This window comes from Silene latifolia, chromosome X, assembly GCF_048544455.1.
Source record: "Silene latifolia isolate original U9 population chromosome X, ASM4854445v1, whole genome shotgun sequence".
In the NCBI taxonomy this organism is placed as follows: Eukaryota; Viridiplantae; Streptophyta; class Magnoliopsida; order Caryophyllales; family Caryophyllaceae; genus Silene; species Silene latifolia.
In genome coordinates, this window is record NC_133537.1 from 257907285 (window position 1) to 257929341 (window position 22057).

Below are 22057 nucleotides of genomic sequence, written 5' to 3' on the forward strand. Positions count from 1 at the left end.
AGCTTAATATCATCAATATCCATTTACATTCAGGCATCAAACCACAACTAAACCATCCCAAAACTAATGGAATTGGTGTATAAAAAATCTTTGCAATCATATTTTGTCACCAATTTACCTCGTCTCAACCAATAAACTGCAACTTTAACCAGATGTGCAACTTTAACCAGATGTAATCAAATTTAATGAAATTTAATCCAACTATCTTAAAATCAAGATAGTTAAGTTACGAAAATGGTTTAACCAGTAGTTCCCATTGGAAAGGTTCTCCTTTGGAGTTTGCCCTCCAAATCTACTGATCGCCGCCACCATCCTAGTCAAAATCGCGCCCAAAAATATTAAATTACTTAGACCCTAACAAATCAACAACAATAATAATTAAAAAAGAAATAATCAGGTGAAATCAAAATCCTAACTAAGCCAGTAAAATCAGCAAATCAGCACCTGTGCTTTGGCGACGCCAAGCTAATAAACACAAAATGAGAAAGATGAATAAATTGATAGAGTTAAGTGGGAATAATAGTTTTCCCACCACCGCTTCGTCCTCCCTTATCTTCCTCAACATATCTATAGTTTCGAGCTCCATTATATTCTAACCGATTACCTTCAATTTCAAACGAGCTTTACTACACACAAAATTGCGGATTGTAAAACAAATCGAACTCTGGCGAGCTGCCATTGCAGATCTACTATCAACATAGTTTTGTTGAAGACAAAACTTTAGTTTTCAACTTTGAAACAAATATTATTGCCTCGTAATGGTTCTCAAAAGTGAAATACTCACAAACTTTTGACACCAACACAATAGCAGTGCCAAAAATAGCTTGGCATAATGGTGACGATATATATATATATATATATATATATATATATATATATATATATATATATATATATATATATATATATATATATATATATATATATATATATATATAGGGTCGGGATCCGGTGAGAACCACTAACATAATGAGAACCGTGAGAACCCTTACTAAATCATCATTAAATCTTGTTCCGAAAGTTTTGATGGATCATTTAGCCTTAGTTTAGTTTATTCAAACACATTTTTAGTATTGCAAAACGAATACTAGGTGCATAAAAATTGTTACATGCATGAAAATGATTACTAGATGCATGAAAACACCAGGCTCTAGGTGCACGAAAAGGAGTTCCAGGTGCATGAAAATTGTTAGATACATGAAAAATGAGTAGTAAGTGCATGAAAATAAATAAAATGTTTCTCGTCTCGATTTTCGACAATAATTTATACTTTTTGGACCAAGAAATATGTTTTCTAGCCATAAAATTCTATGCCGAATCCAAATATATCGTTATTTTTAGAAAAAGAATATGTAAGGTGGAGTTCTCACGGTTCTCACTATGTAGGTGGTTCTCACTGGATCTCAAATATATATATATATATATATATATATATATATATATATATATATATATATATATATATATATTATACTCTCAACGACTTTCCCAGCATTCATGGTCGAAACAGAACAAACAAACTCACTCTAGTCTAAAGTAAAATGTAAAAAAGAAGGATTTAGAAAAATTGTTTACTATATGGAATCTTAGTAATCAAGACCGTCCATATCAAGCTATATCCTCATTCCTCACAGCTTTGCTTATTAGCTGTTGTAGAACAGATCCAAGCAGTGGGCTTATTAGATCATATCATCAGTCAGCATGATAATTCGCGTAACTAAATGGGGTTGTCACGCCACACAAAAAGATTTCAGTCGTAAGGGTGTTGAGGTTACCTTCAGAAGGCGAAACAATACTGTCATACTGAAAATAAATACTCCTTACTGAAAAAACGAATCTCTAATTGGGAATAAAACAGCAGCAAGAAGACACTCCTCCAAAAGTTCAAGTCATCATGAATTAGTGTAGGTGTTAATTGTGAAATCGCTGTAAAATACCATGATACCAGTCAGTATCTCAAATATAAAAAAATGAGTACTATAACACAAATAGGACATGTTTGAAGCAGAAGCAGAAAGAACAGTTACATATTAGTCGTAAATACCAAGGAAAACATGAATCATAGTACCCCTCGATAAAGGATATCGGCTCCGCCAGCTTCCCAGTATGAAAAAGTGATGGCGTATCAAGTTACCTCACTTTGTAACATTTTAAACAACGAAGTTCAAAGAACAATAACCAACCAAATGACCCACCAAGTTTTCCTCAGTAGGCAAGTCCCTCTCCAACGACATTCAGAAAGCGTCTACGCCCAGCCCGGCCTAACAAAAAATTAAAAATATCACACCACCAGTTTAACAGAAGCGCGGGAGAAGAGATGATACATGCTAACAAAAAGGCAACCAACATATGCAACGTGAACCTTACTTTGAACAACACAAACTGGGTAACAGGGAGATCGTTGAAAAGGAAGAGTATGCCAACTTAACTACTTAAGGGAAGTGAGAAAGAGTTAAAAAGAAGCACAGTTATAACAGTGTTCGGCACATGAAGAGTACAAAAGACACTGTTCCAGGACATTATTTTTGGAACCTCTCTCACCTTAAGTCCGATTACTTTACAAGACGTTAAGACAGTAACTCGGTACTCTCCCCCCACATGCTTACTCAATAATTTACACTACCCGACTCAATTAAATGAGTACCATCCCTCTAGTCGCTTATAAACAGCTATCCAACTCAAGTAAACAACATACTCGAAAAACAAAAAAGGGGGAATTAATACTTATCTTAGCTTTACACCTCATCTATAAACTATAATACATGTTCTCTTTTAATGTAAAAGGCGTCGCGATGAAAGTTTAGCTGACTTATCTATACACCCAAAGCACAACTCACACACACCTCTGAATCTCCGATATCATTGAACATTTCCAAAACAGCACAACACTATACCTCTATGATATCTACCAAGTATTTCTAAAACACTTAAACTACAACTCAATGTCATAATCCCCTGCCCACAAACAATGAGATCTTCAAAAATATCAATAATCACAAAAATCACATTAACAACAACAATAAATGGGCCGCTAATTCGCTAACCTTTTAGGAGAATTAAAAGCAACTCCAGCCCCAGGTTCGTGCCCATAATTCCAGCCCCTGCAGTGAGTAGTGACATCTATTAAAATAACACAATAAGTACCGAGTAGCGACATCTATTAAAATAACACAGTGAATAGTGACATCTATTGAAATAAAATGAAAGCTCCTCGCTCTAGATAAAATTTGCACTCACATGTCCTGAGGAAGTGAAGAATCATCAGTGCTTTGATAAAATAACAAGGAACCCCCACTTTCAACGCTAAGAAACTTCAGGGATGCCAAATCTGTATACTCATTTGTAACAACAAAAATGACCACACAAACCTACTTGAATGGCAATATATAGCAGCCTGTGAAAATTTACATCAATGCTAATTTCAAGTTGCACATAAAACATAGAGTTGCAAACTGAGTAAACTTACCAGATCCTTGTAGAACGAGGTTTGCTCAGGAAATAGATCAAAGTCAACATCCCCTCCTTTACTGGGATTTTGTTCATCGTACAATCTTGTATCAAGTTGCCCAACTCCATAACCAGGAGCACCAGATGAGAAATAAAATACCCTAACTGCAGTATAATTATAAAGAAGTCTGAGTCTCTAAGATCCCAGTCATTCGATGTTTCACTTAGTTTTGAAAGCAGCATGCAATCATTCACTAAAACTATAAAGCATCAATACCTAATGCAAAAGTGGTTCCATATTATGATCCAAGGAAACAAAAAATAGCTTCCATTACCGCGCCAAAACCTCACCCACCAAGTAATTCACCATCTAACTTGACCAGTGGTCATTGGTTCAAGAGTTGTAATGGCAGATGCGATTGGATCCTTACATGTATCCACCTAGGCAATGACACAAAACCCCATTAGGTAAGATACTGACAACAGCGAGCTGACCAACTTAAATACAGATAAGAAAAGTTCTCGTATTGTAATCGACAAAGCAAATAAAAATTAAACAAGAATAAATGGTGAGTTGGTGACATACTGGTCAAGAATGAAAACAAAGGTACAACATCTTCAAGCTCAATTCGAATGGTCCCATCTGATTAAGAAGGTATAAAAACATTCGTTACTATTGGAACAGGCCCCTTCACAACATACAACCCTAATAGTGCTCCCGATGAAAGTGCTGCAAGATATATTTAAACCAGATCAGCAATAATAAAGAGAAAAAGAACCACACAAGGATTTCCACCTTAACCTTACAAAGCTGCCAATAATGCACTCTTGATAAGATCCCTGAACTCTTCAGAAGCTGCAAAAGAGAGTTCGGTCAGTCATAAAGAATTTACAATAAAAACACAAAACATGACCAATAGCTACATGAACAATTGTCTAACGTATGATCGTTAAACACTCCCAGCATACATACTCTTTTTTCAATGTTATGATAAATCCAAAGATACTCCACTATTCGTATTATCGAGATGTGAGAACATGTAATGTCTCAACTATATACCCTACATCATGATAAAGGTAGCACCCTGACAACTCTACCTAAGGTACAACCCCAACCTCCATCCGGGCACTGAGCTACTTATCACCCTAGGTCTGGGATCGAATAAATTTCAAGAAAGTCAAAAGCCATGGCGGCTGAAACCTATGTTAAAAAATCTATAAAAGTGGAGTAAGAAAATAGTCCCTCCTCTTTCTCGTGTAGGTGACCTCATCGTAGTAATTGATAAAGGATGAGAGAACAGACTTTCAGTAGAACGATTAGATAAAAGTGGAAATAAAATAAAAATAAAACGAACCATTAAAGAAATAAATGTAATAGTCAAGAAAAATGATGAGAAAAATGGACAAAATTACCCAAATGACCATCTTTCCCATTTTCTTACTCGACTTCTCCCTCCCGCTCCCCTCTCCTCCTTTTTCTGAAAACGTAAAGAAACATTATAATCCATATGTTTGAGACAAATGATAGCATATAATCAAAAGCATGACGTATTGAGTTCCCAAGTTCATTACACTCCAAGTTGTCTATGACTCTTGAGCCCTACAACAACTTCTCTGCACAAACGTCCCCCTCCCCATCAATGAACAACTATGGTTTGAAGACAATTTTAAGCCATTAGCAATAGCAAGTCGGCGATTAAAGGCTTATTCTTATCCTTACAACATACTAAAGCGACTAATTACAAGTTATATATACAATTCTGTAGTTAGCGTATTAGTTAGCTAAATTAGGGGGCAACCACTTTAATCAATATAGATAGTTGGGAGGCTGCTCCGATAATGATATCCCCACCGTAAAACCTAGTGTCCTATTGAGTCCTATTATGTCAAAAGCAGCTTTGCAGAGGAAAGATTCATAAAAATGGACATTTAAAATGCCCAAGAAAAAAAACGTAGAAATATAGAATCAAAATGACATTCATGCTCTAATTTCACTTACCATATGAGTACGTCGTGGGAAGTCCAGCTCGTATCGCCATACCTAAGTAGGCTATCACAAACTGGAGCTTTATACAGTCTTTAGAAAGTGGCGGCCATTATTCCTGCATTGCCACTTGAAACAAAGGATACATTAACAGTCATCTTCACAAAGTTCAATCACATTAAAGTCAGTCAATAAAAATTAAAGCACATTAACAACAAATTCAATTAGAAGAACATAACCATAAACAATAAGAATGATCCAAAGCTACTTTTCATCGCAGATTCGATACCAGTAGAAGGAGCCGCATCTACCTACAACAAAAACCAATAACAAAAACAACATCAAAAAAGAGAAAAAGATAAGAAACTTTACTACTGAGAACCATTCCAATCTGGGTTTCATCTGATTTTGAAACCCAGACTGGAGCTGAGGCATTCACTCCACAGCACGCAAAACTGCAACCACGACATCGACAAACTAAAATATATAAAATCAATAAAAGAAAGACAATAGTTCTGAATGGATCACCTGCAGGGGAAGTGGTAAACCTAAAACCTGTTATGGGCAAAATTCACATTTTTATATCGGTACACGTGGCAAGCAGCGAGTGGACAATCAAAGCTTGGGAAGATCAATACCGTGGACGAATCTGAGTCATATGATGGTTTAAGGGAAAAACGCACGTGGGATATTAAAACAAGCGCAGTCAGAGAGGTTAAAGGTCAACCCATCCAGCTACTTCTTAGTTATGGGTGACTGGACCTAGAAGTCATGACACAGATTCTGGAGGAGCCTGATTTCGGAGGAGCTAGGTTTTGGAGGAGCCTGACTCTAGAGGAGTTAGATTCTGGAGGAGTCTGGTTCTAGAGGAGCTTGATTCCGAAAGAGCCTGATTCTAGAGTGACTCGACTCTAGAGGAGCCTAATTCTGGAGGAGCCTGATTCTAGAGGAGCCTCATTCTGAAGGAGCCCGAGGAAGCGAAACTCTAGAGGAAGCAACAATATTAGAGGAATAAAGATTAGCAATAAATGGAAGAATTAATGGAGGAATTGGAAAAATAACGACTAGCATTTAATGTGGCATTTAGTTGAGAATTTAGTGGATCATTTAAGAGGAGATTTACAATACACTTAATGTGAGTAAAAGCAATAGTCAAAGGAGTTAATGGTCAGCTTATTTGACTCCTAAAAATCAGGTAACTGTCCCTAGAATCACGGAGACGGACGCGAAGGAGCCTGCAGGAGCCAACCCTAAAATAACAGCTATAAAAGAAGGAGCAAGACTCAGTCAGAGGGATCTCATTCCAAGGCAACACACAATCACTAAGCAACGACATCTTTTTTCCTCTATATCATTCTCATCAAACACCATTGTAGCTTCCTTACTTGCTAAAATATTCCGATTATAGTACTAATATTGACGGGATTCCAACCCCCCCCCCGCGGTTGTTCCTACACCGGGTTTTCCGCGTCACTAAAAACTCCTTGCATCGTTCTTTCTTTTGTTGTCTTTTACTTTAGTTTACACCGTGGTTCCTTGACTCGTTCGTAGTTATAGACGATCACTTTGACTCATCAATCTAAACAACTAACCGGTAAATTTTTACCAAAATAATTTAGCGCCCACCGTGGGGCATAGTGATCATTCTCTATAACCTAATTTCGCAAGCGTAATTTTGTTCATCGCCATGTATGGAGCCAGTTCGAATCCGTCCAGCATCCAGGGAGCAGCCCCTCAACCTTCTGGTGGAAGGCTTCTTCCAGCATCCACGGGACCGGTCACTACGTCACTAGCATTCAGCCAGATGGTCCCCGTCGGCGTGTCTCCCAAAGCCATGCCACCACCTTTCAAGCCACCACAGGTGCCTAAAGCATCAGCAGCACCCAGTGTGACGAAATCTAGCAGGAAGAGCAGCCCCAGCAGCCCCAGCAGGAGTGAAGTCCTTACCAGGACCCAGGTTCAGGAGGCGGCATCAGGAGGAATTTCCAAGAAATCAGGAGCCTCACCACCAGACCCAATGCGAGTGGTGTTAGAGGGAATGGACACCCTACATCGGACTATTGAAAGATTGAGGAAGGACAATCAAGATCTCAGAGACCAGATCGCAACGGTGGCCCAGGCTAGGACAACATCTGCCACGCTGCCTTCACCTTCTGAAGCCCCGGTTTCAGCCACCAGTGGAGGATTGTTCCGGCAGATTCCACCAAGACTATTCACCAGATTGGATCTTAAAGAAGTGCCAACCAGAGGAGCCATCGAGCGTAGTGGATTAGGGTTCTTGTCATTTGACCGATCACCCAGCCTGCAGCAGACTCAAGGTAGTACTTTGTATAATAGCTTGCCAGGGACTAACTTGCAATCTCTTGCAGGAACACCCGTCCAGCAGGCGACAGGATGGAATCCAGGATCCAGCACTAACGTGATGAATCCAGCAAGCTGTCATTTCTCTGGAGGAACCTGTCTTGGAGGAACCTCTACTCAGCAGGCACCAGAATGCCAACCAGGAACCATTATTCACACCACACCTTTGGCGAGTCAACCAGGTAATCAGTTCTCAGGAGGAACCTGGTTCGGAGGTACAACTGTTGGCTCTTTTCCGCCTCCCTCTAACACTCTTGCAGGAACATGTAGCTTACTAGAGCAGCAGTACCAGGAGTTAAGGGACCTGATGTACAGGATTCCAGGCGTAGAACGACTCCTGGAGAAGGCAGCACATAATAGCTACTCAGACTCCCCTTTTGTGGATGACATAGCCCTCGTTAGTGTCCCCAAAGGATGCATACCACCAACCGTGACACTCTACGACGGGACCACGAATCCTCTCGATCACATCAACCATTACAAGGAGAAAATGATGGTGATAACCGCAATAGGGTCCCTAAAGGAAGCTTGTATGTGCAAGGGGTTTGGGTCCACGTTGTCCGGAGCAGCCTTGCAGTGGTTCGTCAGCCTGCTCAACAAGAGCATAGCCTGCTTCACCGACTTAGTCAACACCTTCCACCAGCAGTTCAATAGTAGCCGCAAACCAGAAAAACAAACCAGCGACCTGTATCGGATAGTGCAGGGATCCGAGGAATCTACCCGAGATTTTCTGAACAGGTTCAACAGGGAGAAGGTGGCAATTCCCCGGTGCGACATAGCCATAGCTATAGAAGCCTTCTGCCAAGGGGTCCACCAGGACTCAGACTTATATAAAGACCTAACCAAGTATCCATGCACTAACTTCGAGGAAGTACAAACGAAGGCAATCGCTGTTATGCGGCTGGAGGAAGACTCAGGGCCCAAGAGGGCTACCTATGGTGCTGACCATACATCTAGAAAGGCTCTTGTGGCAAACCAGATTCGGGAGAACCACTGTTGCTATATCTACCAGTAACTGAGGTGGAAGTCAGTGCAGTAGTGGTACGACAGCAGGAAGAAGCTCGGCATACATTATACTATGTCATTAAGTCTCTGCTACCTGTAGAGACCAGGGTACCAGGAGGGGACCTATTCGTCCAAGCTTAAAGAGTCTTTGAAAGTCAAGCATCTGAAACCATCCGAAACCAGACAGATCCCCGCTTGCGGACCAGAATCTATGGCCAGATGCTCTCATTACCTTGGGGGAAACATCCAAGCCAGGACCAGTATTTCAGCAGATCCAATAGATAACCATGGTAGCTGGCAAATCCATCAGACGACTCTGTTTCCAGAATAACATTCAGAGAGAACAATTTCTAGAGGATCAACAAGGAGGTGAGGTATTCAGTAGTTGGTTGTTCGTTATCTTGCATTGTAATCCTTGGCAGGGTAGAGATCCATGGTCTAGGGGCAGTGCATGTCGTTGAACCATCAATGAGTCCAAACAGCCTGAGGATCCAGGAGATATGCAACAACCAGAATGCTGAAATACCAAATTCTACCAGGTGCTTCCTCCAAAAAAAAAAAATAATGCTATATTTGCAATCAGTCAGGGTCCTAAAGGCGCTACAGCAAGGAATATCCAAGGACGAGTAGTCCTCCAGCAAGCAGATAAAATAAAATAACTAGAAGAAAAACTTGCAAACAATAGCTACAAGAATAGGAGCGTTCTGCAACCTGCTTGGAACATAACTAGTTATTGCTCAGCAAGAGAAAGGTGATCAGGAGCCAGTCTGTTTTGCATGCCCTCCATAGCGAATTTGAGCAAGACATGCAGGGGTCAAGAGCCTATCCAACAATTCGCCATCAGACTGCATATTTTGGTACATAGTCTACCAGATGCAACTCCGCCAGATTCCAAGTTTCAGGCTTTATTGCCAGCACCTCTCAATTTTTAAGACGACATATGTTGGTACACAGTCTACCAGATACAACTCTGCCAGGTCTTAGGTTTTTCTCAAAGTATTCTTTATTTTTCAAACCACGATTTCTAGTTAGCCTTGAAAATGTTTTGTCAGGTTCTTGTTCAAAACCTTTGACCTTGACTTTTAATAGCATAACTACTTCGATCTCTAAATCATGAGCAGCTTTAAGTGTGACATTTTTTAAAGCATTATGGATTTTAATCTCTGATTTTGTCAATAATACATTTCATTTTTAAATTTGGCTTAAACCTTTGAACTCATATGTTTTGAAAAGGAAACATGCAAAAACTAATCTGGTGGAGTTTGTATGTCTATTCAGTGAAGCGTGGGCCTATGGCTGAGTACCCATAGATCGGACGAAGGAGGCTCCCGTAGTACTCAGCACTCACGCAAGCGGGGTCCCTCTGAACAGAGTAGGCAATTGAATCCTAGAGTCTCTAATCAACGAAGGCTGACAACAAAATAGCAAAAAAAGGTGCACGCACGATAAAACAAAAGTACGCCAGAAAACGGCAGAATACAAAACAAAAGTACGCCAGAAACGACAGAATACAAAACAAATGATAGAACACTCATGACATTATAACACACGTCAAACACACACTCAAACTTGATCATTCTCACGACACATTGATAGACATTGCATTCACAGAATATAAAGGTCACAACGTGTCTAGCCACCATATAGAGTGGATCATGCATTAGTATATCGTCGCATACACCTATGTTGCATCACTGACATTTTTCAGGTACCAGCTGCATACTAACTGCAGGAGCAAGTTCTGCTCGAGGTTCTGATCGCCAGAATCACCCTTGACATTTAGAGGCAGAATGGTAAAGTCAGGAGGAGGCTGGTCCCAGCTCGACCCTGCATCCACTAGTTCCATCCGCTGGACCTAACGTCCATCAACATCCTTCAGCATCTACTAGCTCGGCCAACATCCATAAGCTTTCTTGAGCAAGACCCAGCGTCCATCAGCATCCACCGGCTAGAATCCATAGGTCGATATCTACAAAGCATCTACTTGCTGCTACTTCTAGAGTAGGAGAACCGTAGAGAGCCTGGAAGAAGATCCTGGAGGAGGCAGCTTTGCCTACCTGTCAACCTCGAGGTACCTACATAACCTAACCTCCAATGAGAATCTACCAGCAGCGCTCCGCCTGGGTACCTACAAAACCTTACTGCCAAACCAGCACAAACAAAGAGACCCATAAATCAGTCTGCCAGAGCCATATACTATTGTCCAGCAAGAGCGAGCAGATTAGACTACCAGGGGCTTGGAGTAAAAATCTCGAGTCCAAGTCTGGGTACAGAGAAGGGGTTCAGAACTAAGCCCGGTGTATCCAGCAGGCAGGTATTTGTTCTAGTAGAATGACGACCACATCCAGAACCTGAAAGACTAATTTACCTCCTCATCTTGAAGCTGAGGAGGAAAATTGGGGGCAATTGTTGGCAAAATTCACATTTTTATATCGGTACACGTGACAAGCAGCGAGTGGACAATCAAGGCTTGGGAGGATCAATACCGTGGATGAATCTGAGTTATATGATGGTTTAAGGGAAAAACGCACGTGGGATATTAAAACAAGCGCAGTCAGAGAGGTTAAAGGTCAACCCATCCAGCTACTTCTTATTTATGGGTTACTGGACCTAGAAGTCATGAGCCAGATTCTGGAGGAGTCTGATTCCGGAGGAGCCTGATTTCGGAGGAGCTAGATTTTGGAGGAGCCTGACTCTAGAGGAGCTAGATTCTGGAGGAGACTGATTTTAGAGGAGCCTGATTCCGGAGGAGCTTGATTCTAGAGGAGCCTGATTCTGGAGGAGCCTGACTCCGGAGGAGCCCGAGGAAGCGAAACTCTAGAGAAAGCAGCAATATTAGAGGAATAAAGATTAGCAATAAATGGAAAAATTAATGGAGGATTTGGAAAAATAACGACTAGCATTTATTGTGGCATTTAGTTGAGCATTTAGTGGAGCATTTAAGAGGAGATTTACAATACACTTAATGTGAGTAAAAGAAATAGTCAAAGGAGTTAATGGTCAGCTTATTTGACTTGGAGACGGACGCGGAGGAACCTATAGGAGCCAACCCTAAAATAACAGCTATAAAAGAAGGAGCAAGACTCAGTCAGAGGGATCTCATTCCAAGGCAACACACAATCACTAAGCAACGATATCTTTTTTCTTCTATATCATTCTCATCAAACACCAATGTAGCTTCCTTACTTGCTAAAATATTCCGATTATAGTGCTATAATAGCGGGATTCCGACTCCCCCCGCGGTTGTTCCCTCACCGGGTTTTCCGCGTCACCAAAAACTCCTTGTGTCGATCTTTATTTTGTTGTCATTTACTTTAGTTTACATCGTGGTTCCTTGACTCGTTCGTAGTTATAGACGATCACTTTGACTCATCAATCTAAACAACTAACCGGTAAATTTTTACCAAAACAAAACCCTAGAAAATCCAGAGTCGTCACAAATAATAGGGAAACATTCCAAAACAAATGGAAGATTGTCCTGCATATGAACACGTCTAAACTTTAAGCCACCAACCCAGAAAATCAAGATCAAAATAGTAAACGATAAGACGGAAAAACGCAAAAGGAAATACGAAAAACAAAACTAATTAGGTTTAGAATCAATACTTCTTGTTCTAAGCTCAAACTCTCACTCCGCAACCCGAAAAAACGAAGATCAAAATCAAATTACTAAACCAAAAAAAAAAAAAAAAACCAGAAAAAAAAACACCGAAAACAAGAAAGACGATGAAAAGAAAAGGTTAACAATAATAGGATTTAAGATTAGAATTAAATACCTAGGTCTTTATTAGAGAACTGGATCGCGGACGAGAAGCAAGAGACGGATGAAAATGAGGAGAATGGAACAAATAAAGCATAGGTAAACTGTTGAAGCAAGGGTTGAGAATCGAAGACGATGAGGATTGAGAACAGAGTTGTTGATGGTGAAGTAGGTTAAAGAGTGAGCAGCAGGATGAAAAGGTAAATGCAAAGCAATGAATGAATGAAGGGGTTAAAGGATAGGTTAAGTTAGAATGGAGGGATGAGATTGAAGGCAAGAAATCGACGGTGTACAATGCACAGCCACTATTCATTGCTACAATTATGCAACTTCTCTCTTTTTAAAGACTAAGGATTAAGTGGAGTGGACCCACTTCACCGAGTGATGATCATCTTTCTTGGCTATCCACAAACATATTTCCCAAGGGCTGCAACATTCCAAGTTTCCAACTTCTTAGGGGGTGTTTGGTTCACAAAAAAAAGGTATGAGGTATGAGTTTTGGAATGGGTCAAACTCATACCAAGTGTTTGTTTGAGAAATATAAAGGTTTTATACCATATCTCAAACCCATGAGATATGAGTTTCTCATACCAAATAAAGGGAGCGTGTATGAGATTAATACCCATGGGTATCAAATTAGAATGAGCAAAAATGTAAAATTACACATTGTAATTCAAATTTTTTATATACTTATGGGTCGTTTGGTTACCCATTAAATAACACAGGAATTCCAATTTATGTGAATTGCAAAATGGGTAACTTGTTGGGTTACCCCAAATTCACATGAAATAAAATTACCTTGGAACTCCAAATCCTCCATAATGGAGGAAGTTGCTTACCTAGGTCCCCCTAGGTAAGTGAGAATGCCTACATGAATTGCATTTCTTTTATGCAACCAAACAACATTTTCTAATTCACATAAATTCTAAAATCATGTAATTTATCACTTCCTAGTCAATCCAACTTACTACATGCAACCAAACGAGACCTTACTTGATTAAATAATTATTTTCATGATTTTATAATTATCAAAAATTATTATTTAAAATTTAGTTTTACAAATTTTAACTTTACTTGAGTTTCAAACTCATATCACTCAAAAAGGAAACAAATACATGGTACGATTGTCTGAGAAATCAAGTTCCAATCCCATACCACTCAGGTATAAATCCTGATCCAAACTTATACTCATGCACGAAACAAACGCCCCTTTAAATCAATTAAGCCCAAACCTCCATGTTTTTTTAGATTGGTCATATTCCCTTGCAAAAAAAAAATTGCATGCAAATAGCTTCAATTCTATTCAAGATGCCACTTAAGAGGGTGAATATCATATCCCAATAATTACGAAGAGTACTTAGCACAAATTCACCAAAATAAGTCTCCCATCATAACTATTTTCTAGTACCCAACATCCTAATTATGATTAATATTGATAATAATATTGTATTATATTTATATATGTCATTATATTATTATTACTATATTATATTGTTCTAATATATTTTTAATAATATTTATATTTTATTTTATTTATATTTATCATATTAATGTGTGGATTGCTAATATGATTAATATTAATATTTATCAATATATCTATTTTTATTTTTATTATTATTTTATACTCTCTCCAACCTAATCCAACGTCCCCTATTTCCTTTTTTGGACAATCTAATCCAATGTTTTTTTGGTAACGGGGAACGTCTCTCATTAGCAGCCTAGAGTGATACATCTTTGAGAGGCCAAACCTTGAAAGATATGCGACAACAGGGTAAGCCGACACTCTCTTTTAAGAGACCCCGAAGGTCCCCGTGCAATAACCGCATATTGGCCATGAAGGGAGTCGAACTCGGGACCTCGCAATTAATGACATTGCATGCTTTGAGCGTGACCCGCACTCCACTGCACTCGTAGCACTTGGTTATCCAATTCAATGCTCCCTTTCTTTATTTGGTAAATTTAGTGACATAACTATCTTCTTCTATTTATGATATTTACAAAAATGCCATTGTAACTAATCCACATTATTTCTAAGAATACCCCCACATAAACACAATAAAGTTACTTTTTACTTAAGAGTGTGCCAATGTCAAAATGGGGCATTGGATTGGAGAGAGTATTATACTACATAATTATATTATTATTATTATTATTATTATTATTATTATTATTATTATTATTATTATTATTATTATTATTATTATTATTATTATTATTATTAGGGTAAATTGTTAACTTTATACCTACTATAACAACACTTTCAAAATTTTATACCTAAAATAACGTTTCTTTAAAATTTATACCTAACATCTTAGTTTCTTCCAAACTTAATACCAATATGCATTTCTGGCCAAAAAAAAAAAGAAAGTGACAATTTTGCCCTTACTCTTTAACCCATAAATGATAAACCCCCATTTCTCATCATTCAAAAACCAACAATAATTTTATCCCAGCAATTAAGCCATCAACACTCACAACCACCACCACCGATTCACCACATTGGCACCCTCACCGGCGACCTCTTGCCATCCCATCACCGCCTCATTGGCGCCTTCCCTCTGCCATTTGCCACAAATGTAGAATCAATTCCCATGTATGACCTTCTGTCACCACTAGACCTGTCAAATTTCGACTCGACCCGAAAACTCGACCTGACCGGTTTTTGCAGGGTCAAGACCCGAAAATTTTGACCCAATGACCTGGACCCGAAATGACCCGTTATTTTAGGGTCGAGACCCGACCCGAACGGGTCGACCCTTTTGGTCAAAAGTAAATCAAAATTTTTATTAAAATATTAATATTTATATATTATATTTGAAAAAATAATTATTTTTATTATTTAAAATTACAAACACAATCAAAAAGTCAATTTTATATAACTTTTAGAATATTAAATAAAAAAATAATTATTAAATTTTTTTATTTTAATAATTATGTCAATATAGTTAATGTAAACATTGAATATGATTAAAATATAATTTTAAATATGTTTTACAATTTTCAAAAATATTTTTTGATTAAAAAAACGTTAAAAAAAGGCGTTGAAAATTACTTGACCCGTATTCTGACCCTAACCCGACCCGTGACCTATATGACCCGACCCGTATCTGACCCGACCTGTATTCTGACCCGACCCAGAACCCGACCCGCCCGACCCTTTTGACAGGTCTAGTCACCATCAACCCATTCATTCGCCACCGACAATCAGTACTTGGCCCAATACCAAGCTCCCCTGCAACTTCGCCCACGGCCCGAGCTCATCGAAATCGTCGGCCACTAAAATCGATTACATGGTGTGCAGTCACCTGAACCACATGCCTCAATGAGTCAACGGCGCCCTCCTTAGTCCTTCTTCCCTCACTATCAATCGAATCGAAGTTTGTAGTGGTGGATTTCGTAGTAGTTTTTTAAATGATTGGTTAGATCGGGAGATATTGGGCAGTGCTTGCGGTGGTGTTGGTGTTTGGAAATCCTTATGGCGGTTTTGGCATTGGCGTTGGCGTTTGTGGTGGTGGTGGTGTTGGGCGGTGGATAGTGTTGAGAATGTAGATGGTGGTGCTAAGTGGTGATAATGCGTGTTGGCGGTGTTAAATGGAGGTGGTATTGGTTAGTGATGGTGGCGGTGTAAGTGGTGATGTTGTTGGGCTGTGATGGTTGTGTTGGGGTTGATGCGCTTATTTGTTGAGGTGTTAGGGTGATAATTATGTAAAGTTGAATTTGGGTAAAATGGGAAAACAACAATAAATTTTATGTTAAAAATAGAATTTGGCCAGAATCAGGTCATTTTTGTTGCAGGTGTAATTTGGTATTAATAAAGGAAAATAAGAAGTTAGGTATAAGTTTTGAAAAAAAAAAAAAATATGTTAGGTATAAAATTTAAAAAGTGTTGTTATAATAGGTACAAGTTATCAATTTACCATTATTATTATTATTATTATTATTATTATTATTATTATTATTATTGGTCAATGATGATCAACAATTTCAAATTTCAAAAATGTTGTTGATGGGTATTGAACCCACTACCTCTTGGTTGAAATGCACTTACTTTTACCACTGTGACACATGCATCTTGTTGTTATTTTTGTATCTCTTTTAATATATATCTTTGTTAAGACCTGAGTTAAAACAATATGTACCTCTAATAAGTATTAAATGTACTTCCTGTTTATATTGAATGTACATCCTTATAAAATCAATGTACATGATGAGTTAGTTAAGTGTACTTGATAAAAATTGAACAACATATTTTATGTACTTATGTTAATTATTATTTGTATCTATACTTTATATTTAATGTACCTCCAATATATATAATGTGTCCCCGATGAGTAAGTGAAATAAAGTTAATAAAAAATTGTAGTAAATATGATATGTAGCTATAATTATTAAAATGTACATTTATTATATATTTCATGTCTCTTCTATATTATTAAAATGTACTTGAATAATTATTGAAACATGCCTTGTAACTAATTAAGATATACATGGTATGTAACTTTAATATTTATTATATGTACCTATAATATATATTTAATGTGCCTCTTATATAAATAAAATGTACATAATAAAAAAATCGAGTCATAATTGATAATTAATTAAAATAAATATGATATGTACATTTAATAAGTATTATATGGACCTATATTATAAATTTAATGTACCTCTCATATACATAAAATGTAAATGATTTATTCATCTGTGCCAGATAATTAATTAAAATAAACATGATATGAATCTATAATCGTTAATAAATGTACCTATTGTAGATATATTTAATGTACCTCCTAAACAAATTAAAGGTACTTGATGTTTTGTTGAAACGTGATTGATAAATAATTTAAATAAAAATAAATACTTTGATATATACACATAGTTATTATAAGATGTACCTATATCATATGGTCAATGTACACCTTACATATATATATATATATATATATATATATATATATATATATATATATATATATATATATATATATATATATATATATATATATATATATATATGATGAACCTAACGAATTAATGATATGAATTTAATAGATAATTGAAATATACATGACATGTCATATAAGAATATATTATGTACCTCCAATAAAAATAAAATGTACCTTCGGCATAAATATATTGTACGTACATTTTTCATTAAAATATTATAACCTATAAAAAATGTAAATTTTATAATAATTATGTAAATAATAAGTACAAATTATCATAAGTACATACGATATTTTGTTCAATCTTTATCAAATATATTTAACTAATTAAGCATTACATTGATTTTATACTGAATGTACATTGTATATAAGTTAGAAGTACATTTAATAATTATTATAGGTACATATTGTTTTAACTCAGGTCTTAACATATACACATATATCAAAAGAGATACAAAAACAGCAACAAGATGCTTGTGGCACAGTGGTAATAGCATGAGCATCTCAACCAAGAGGTCTTATTATTATTATTATTATTATTATTATTATTATTATTATTATTATTATTATTATTATTATTATTATTATTATTATTATTATTATTATTATTATTATTATTATTATTATTATTATTATTATTATTATTATTATTATTATTATTATTATTATTATTATTATTATTATTATTATTATTATTATTATTATTATTATTATTATTATTATTATTATTATTATTATTATTATTATTATTATTATTATTATTATTATTATTATTATTATTATTATTATTATTATTATTATTATTATTATTATTATTATTATTATTATTATTATTATTATTATTATTATTATTATTATTATTATTATTATTATTATTATTATTATTATTATTATTATTATTATTATTATTATTATTATTATTATTATTATTATTATTATTATTATTATTATTATTATTATTATTATTATTATTATTATTATTATTATTATTATTATTATTATTATTATTATTATTATTATTATTATTATTATTATTATTATTATTATTATTATTATTATTATTATTATTATTATTATTATTATTATTATTATTATTATTATTATTATTATTATTATTATTATTATTATTATTATTATTATTATTATTATTATTATTATTATTATTATTATTATTATTATTATTATTATTATTATTATTATTATTATTATTATTATTATTATTATTATTATTATTATTATTATTATTATTATTATTATTATTATTATTGTTACCATTATTATTACCATTACCATTACCATTACCATTACCATTACCATTACCATTACCATTACCATTATTATTATTATTATTATTATTATTATTATTATTATTATTGTTACCATTATTATTACCATTACCATTACCATTACCATTACCATTACCATTACCATTACCATTATTATTACCATTATTATTATTATTATTATTATTATTATTATTTTTTATTATAAGATACGCGCAGCTTTCATAAAAATAAAATAAAAGGTTTACATGAAATTGGTGGGGAGCCGAGAGACAATCTGGGCTCCCACACCCTTAGCAATAGCAAAGCTAAGTCTAGTAAAAATGTAAGCGGCTACCCGAGCCCCCGCATCCTGAGATACCGAGAATTTCTGGATCCGCTTGAGCAAGGCAACAAGATCCAACCAGCCTTCCCAAGTGAAGAGAAAGAGAAAGGTAGGAAACCATAACCCGCTACCGCGCACAAATCCCCATACTTAGCACACTTTCGCTGAGTAGCATCAGCGACAACCCGGCCCGACACAAAATCTGCCAACCCAGTCTGAGTCAAAGGTGAAGAACCTGTCAGTTCGATGCACACATCACGCCCCCTGTCTCAAGAATAAAGAAATAAATCCGCAGGACGAAGAGAGCCACCATGCCCATCAACCAAACCGATATCAACCTCCTTCCCCATGAAATACCAGATCTATAGCGGATGTCGAAAAGAGTGTCCCGGACAAGGTTATGCTGATGTTTAACGCCCACAAGTACAAAGACAAGAGACAGCGTGGACCCCAAAAATATCCCCAAAAAAAAACCCGAGAGCAAGCAGACGGGGCCTAGATACCGTGAATAACGGAACACCCAGACGATACCCCAAAACACTACGGTAAGTCCTCCCGTTCATAGTCTGCCCCAACCCCGAGATAGGAACCGCACGTAACCAATCAGAGGAGTGAGAACCCTGCCGAGATCGCCATAAAGCAAGCCGGGCGTGGTGTCAAAGAGAAAATGACTACGAGGCAAAGAAAGAATCGTCGTGAAATAAATGTCTTCCAATTTCTTCATAAGTTTGGGGGCAGCAATTTCACTAGGGTGACCTAATATACCAGAACCTGTAGTCGCAGTAAACACCTGCGCGACATCATCAAAAGTAGGGCCAGACTACAATACGGAAGGGCCGAGGAGCTTAGCTCGCAAACAAATAGATTTGCTAGCGGGACGCAATAAAAGCATAAAATAAAACATCTCCCGCCGCATAGACACCAAGACCATCAAGATGAAAAGGGAATGTAGCAAGGCGCCACTGCCAATCCCCAAAACCCGGCCCTGACGCGGTGACAATACGTTCCAAGCTAGAACGAAGAGCGGCATCAAACGGAAGATGGACAGACCCAAAAACACTAGGGGAGCAAGTACGAAGGGAGAAGTAGAGCTTAGAAGTACCAGTACAAGCTCGAAGAAGAAGCAACTCACATTGCGGGTCCTCAATCCTCGCAACCAAGTCCTTTAGCTCAATGGTCTTAGTTACTCTCGTTGCCACAATCTCACTGCTAAAACCAGGACAAGTACTGACAGGTCCTCCCAAAACTATAACACCGCGCAATGGCCGAGAAATAGAAGTGGGGAAAACCCCAGGAAGCCGACTCCGTGGATCCTCAATAGGCCAAAAGACCTCCGTCTTGGAGACACTAAGATGTAATCCAAAACGAGGGCCATCCAACCTAATCAAGTCCAAAACCTTCCCCACCTCCAAAGTATCACCCACGATGGTGCCATCATCTAAGTACCATGCCTGTAAAGTGAGATCGAAAGTGTCCCGGATCTTGCAAACCAAGGGATGCAAAACCAACGCGAAAAGCAAAGGCCCCAACGGATCACCCTGCTGAACACCCTGACAAGACCACAAGCAGTGCTCCCCATAAAAAAGGCGGGCTGGCTGGAATAACAAAACTCCACCCAACGGGAGAGAGCCGGGCAACGACGGCGGACCTCCTGAAGCATGGTCGAACGGTCAACAAGGTTGAACGCATTCTGGAAATCAACCAGCAGCATAGAAAGCCCCACCTGAGCCCCTCGATCCTCAATTAGCCGGTTCAAGGCATGCAAGATAGCCTCTCCTCTACCGGACACACCCACCCCGAACTGAAGCCCATCAAAATAAGAAGATAAAGACGGACCAACCATAGAAGCACCAACCTTGGAGACAAGCCGTCTCCAGACCGTACCAACCGCAATAAGACGAACTCCACCACCCGGTTTAACGAGTGGCGTGAGAGAGGCGCTGGCAATGTACTCACCCAGAGGAAGAGGACATCGGCCCTCAAGAAAAAGATTAACCACCCTAGTAATAGAAGTGATCAAATCATCGGAGATAGCCACAGCAGCGCCACTCAAACAGTCCATAAGGTGCTGGGCACGAAACCCATCCCTCCCACAGGAAGTACCACAAGGGAAGCTCCGAATCATATCCAAGACAACCGCCGAAGAGGCAACCAGAGGATGATGATCCCCAGATAGAGGAGGCAATGAAGGAGGCGGGGCGACATGATGCTTCTCACGCAGGGCCACGAGAGTGGCATCGGAGTAGGGGGCGACCCCAGAGGAAGAAAGCACCCGTACAGCAGCAGTATAATGGCCATCAGAAATCTCTCGCCGACATTGGCGGAGGTTAAGCTCACTCAAATCCAGATCCTCATCCACAGAAAATGAAGAAGGACCCTCATCAAAACACTCTTGTAACAACTGCAAACCCCCCCAGGTGCCCCCCAAGCAAGGATAGCCCTGGCAATACCCTCCTCCTGATGCTGACGCCGAATAGCAGTCCGACACTCATGATTACTCCGAGGAGCGAAAGTCCTGAGCAAACAAAGTGGTAGAACAAGCAAACGAATCCAGCGGGAGAGATCACTAGGGGCATCAAACACCGCATCCAAGGCCCCTTTCAAAGCCCGAGCAAACCCAAGACGGCATTTAGGAGGAATAGATTTCACGGTGCGAAGGCCTAAAGACAGCAAACGATCCAGCGAAGATATACACCACTGAACGAGCTCTACACTATCATTAGAAGAAACCGAAGTAGAAGGAGCCAAAGGTCTCGGAATACCATGAATATGGAAGGTGTAAATGCCATCAACACACCCCGGATGCTCCACACAATCACCCCGACTATTCCGACATCTTGCTCTAACAGTACGGGTCATAAAACACACCCCACACAACCAGAGCCCATCCGTCTCAAAGAACTCTCGGCATTGGAATAAATAGTCAAACTATCGGAAAGAGTCTGACGC

General features: G+C 37.8%; 1 long non-coding RNA gene across 1 annotated transcript; it reads right to left on the reverse strand.

Annotated features, from left to right (window-relative positions):
• Positions 1 to 4038: 4038 nt before the first annotated feature.
• LOC141621781 (uncharacterized) lies at positions 4039 to 5739 on the reverse strand. Its single transcript, XR_012532668.1, has 4 exons — positions 5447 to 5739; positions 4861 to 4925; positions 4250 to 4303; positions 4039 to 4177 (listed from the first exon to the last, which is right to left on the reverse strand). It is a non-coding gene; the product is annotated as an uncharacterized LOC141621781 (long non-coding RNA).
• Between the last annotated feature and the right edge of the window lie 16318 nt (positions 5740 to 22057).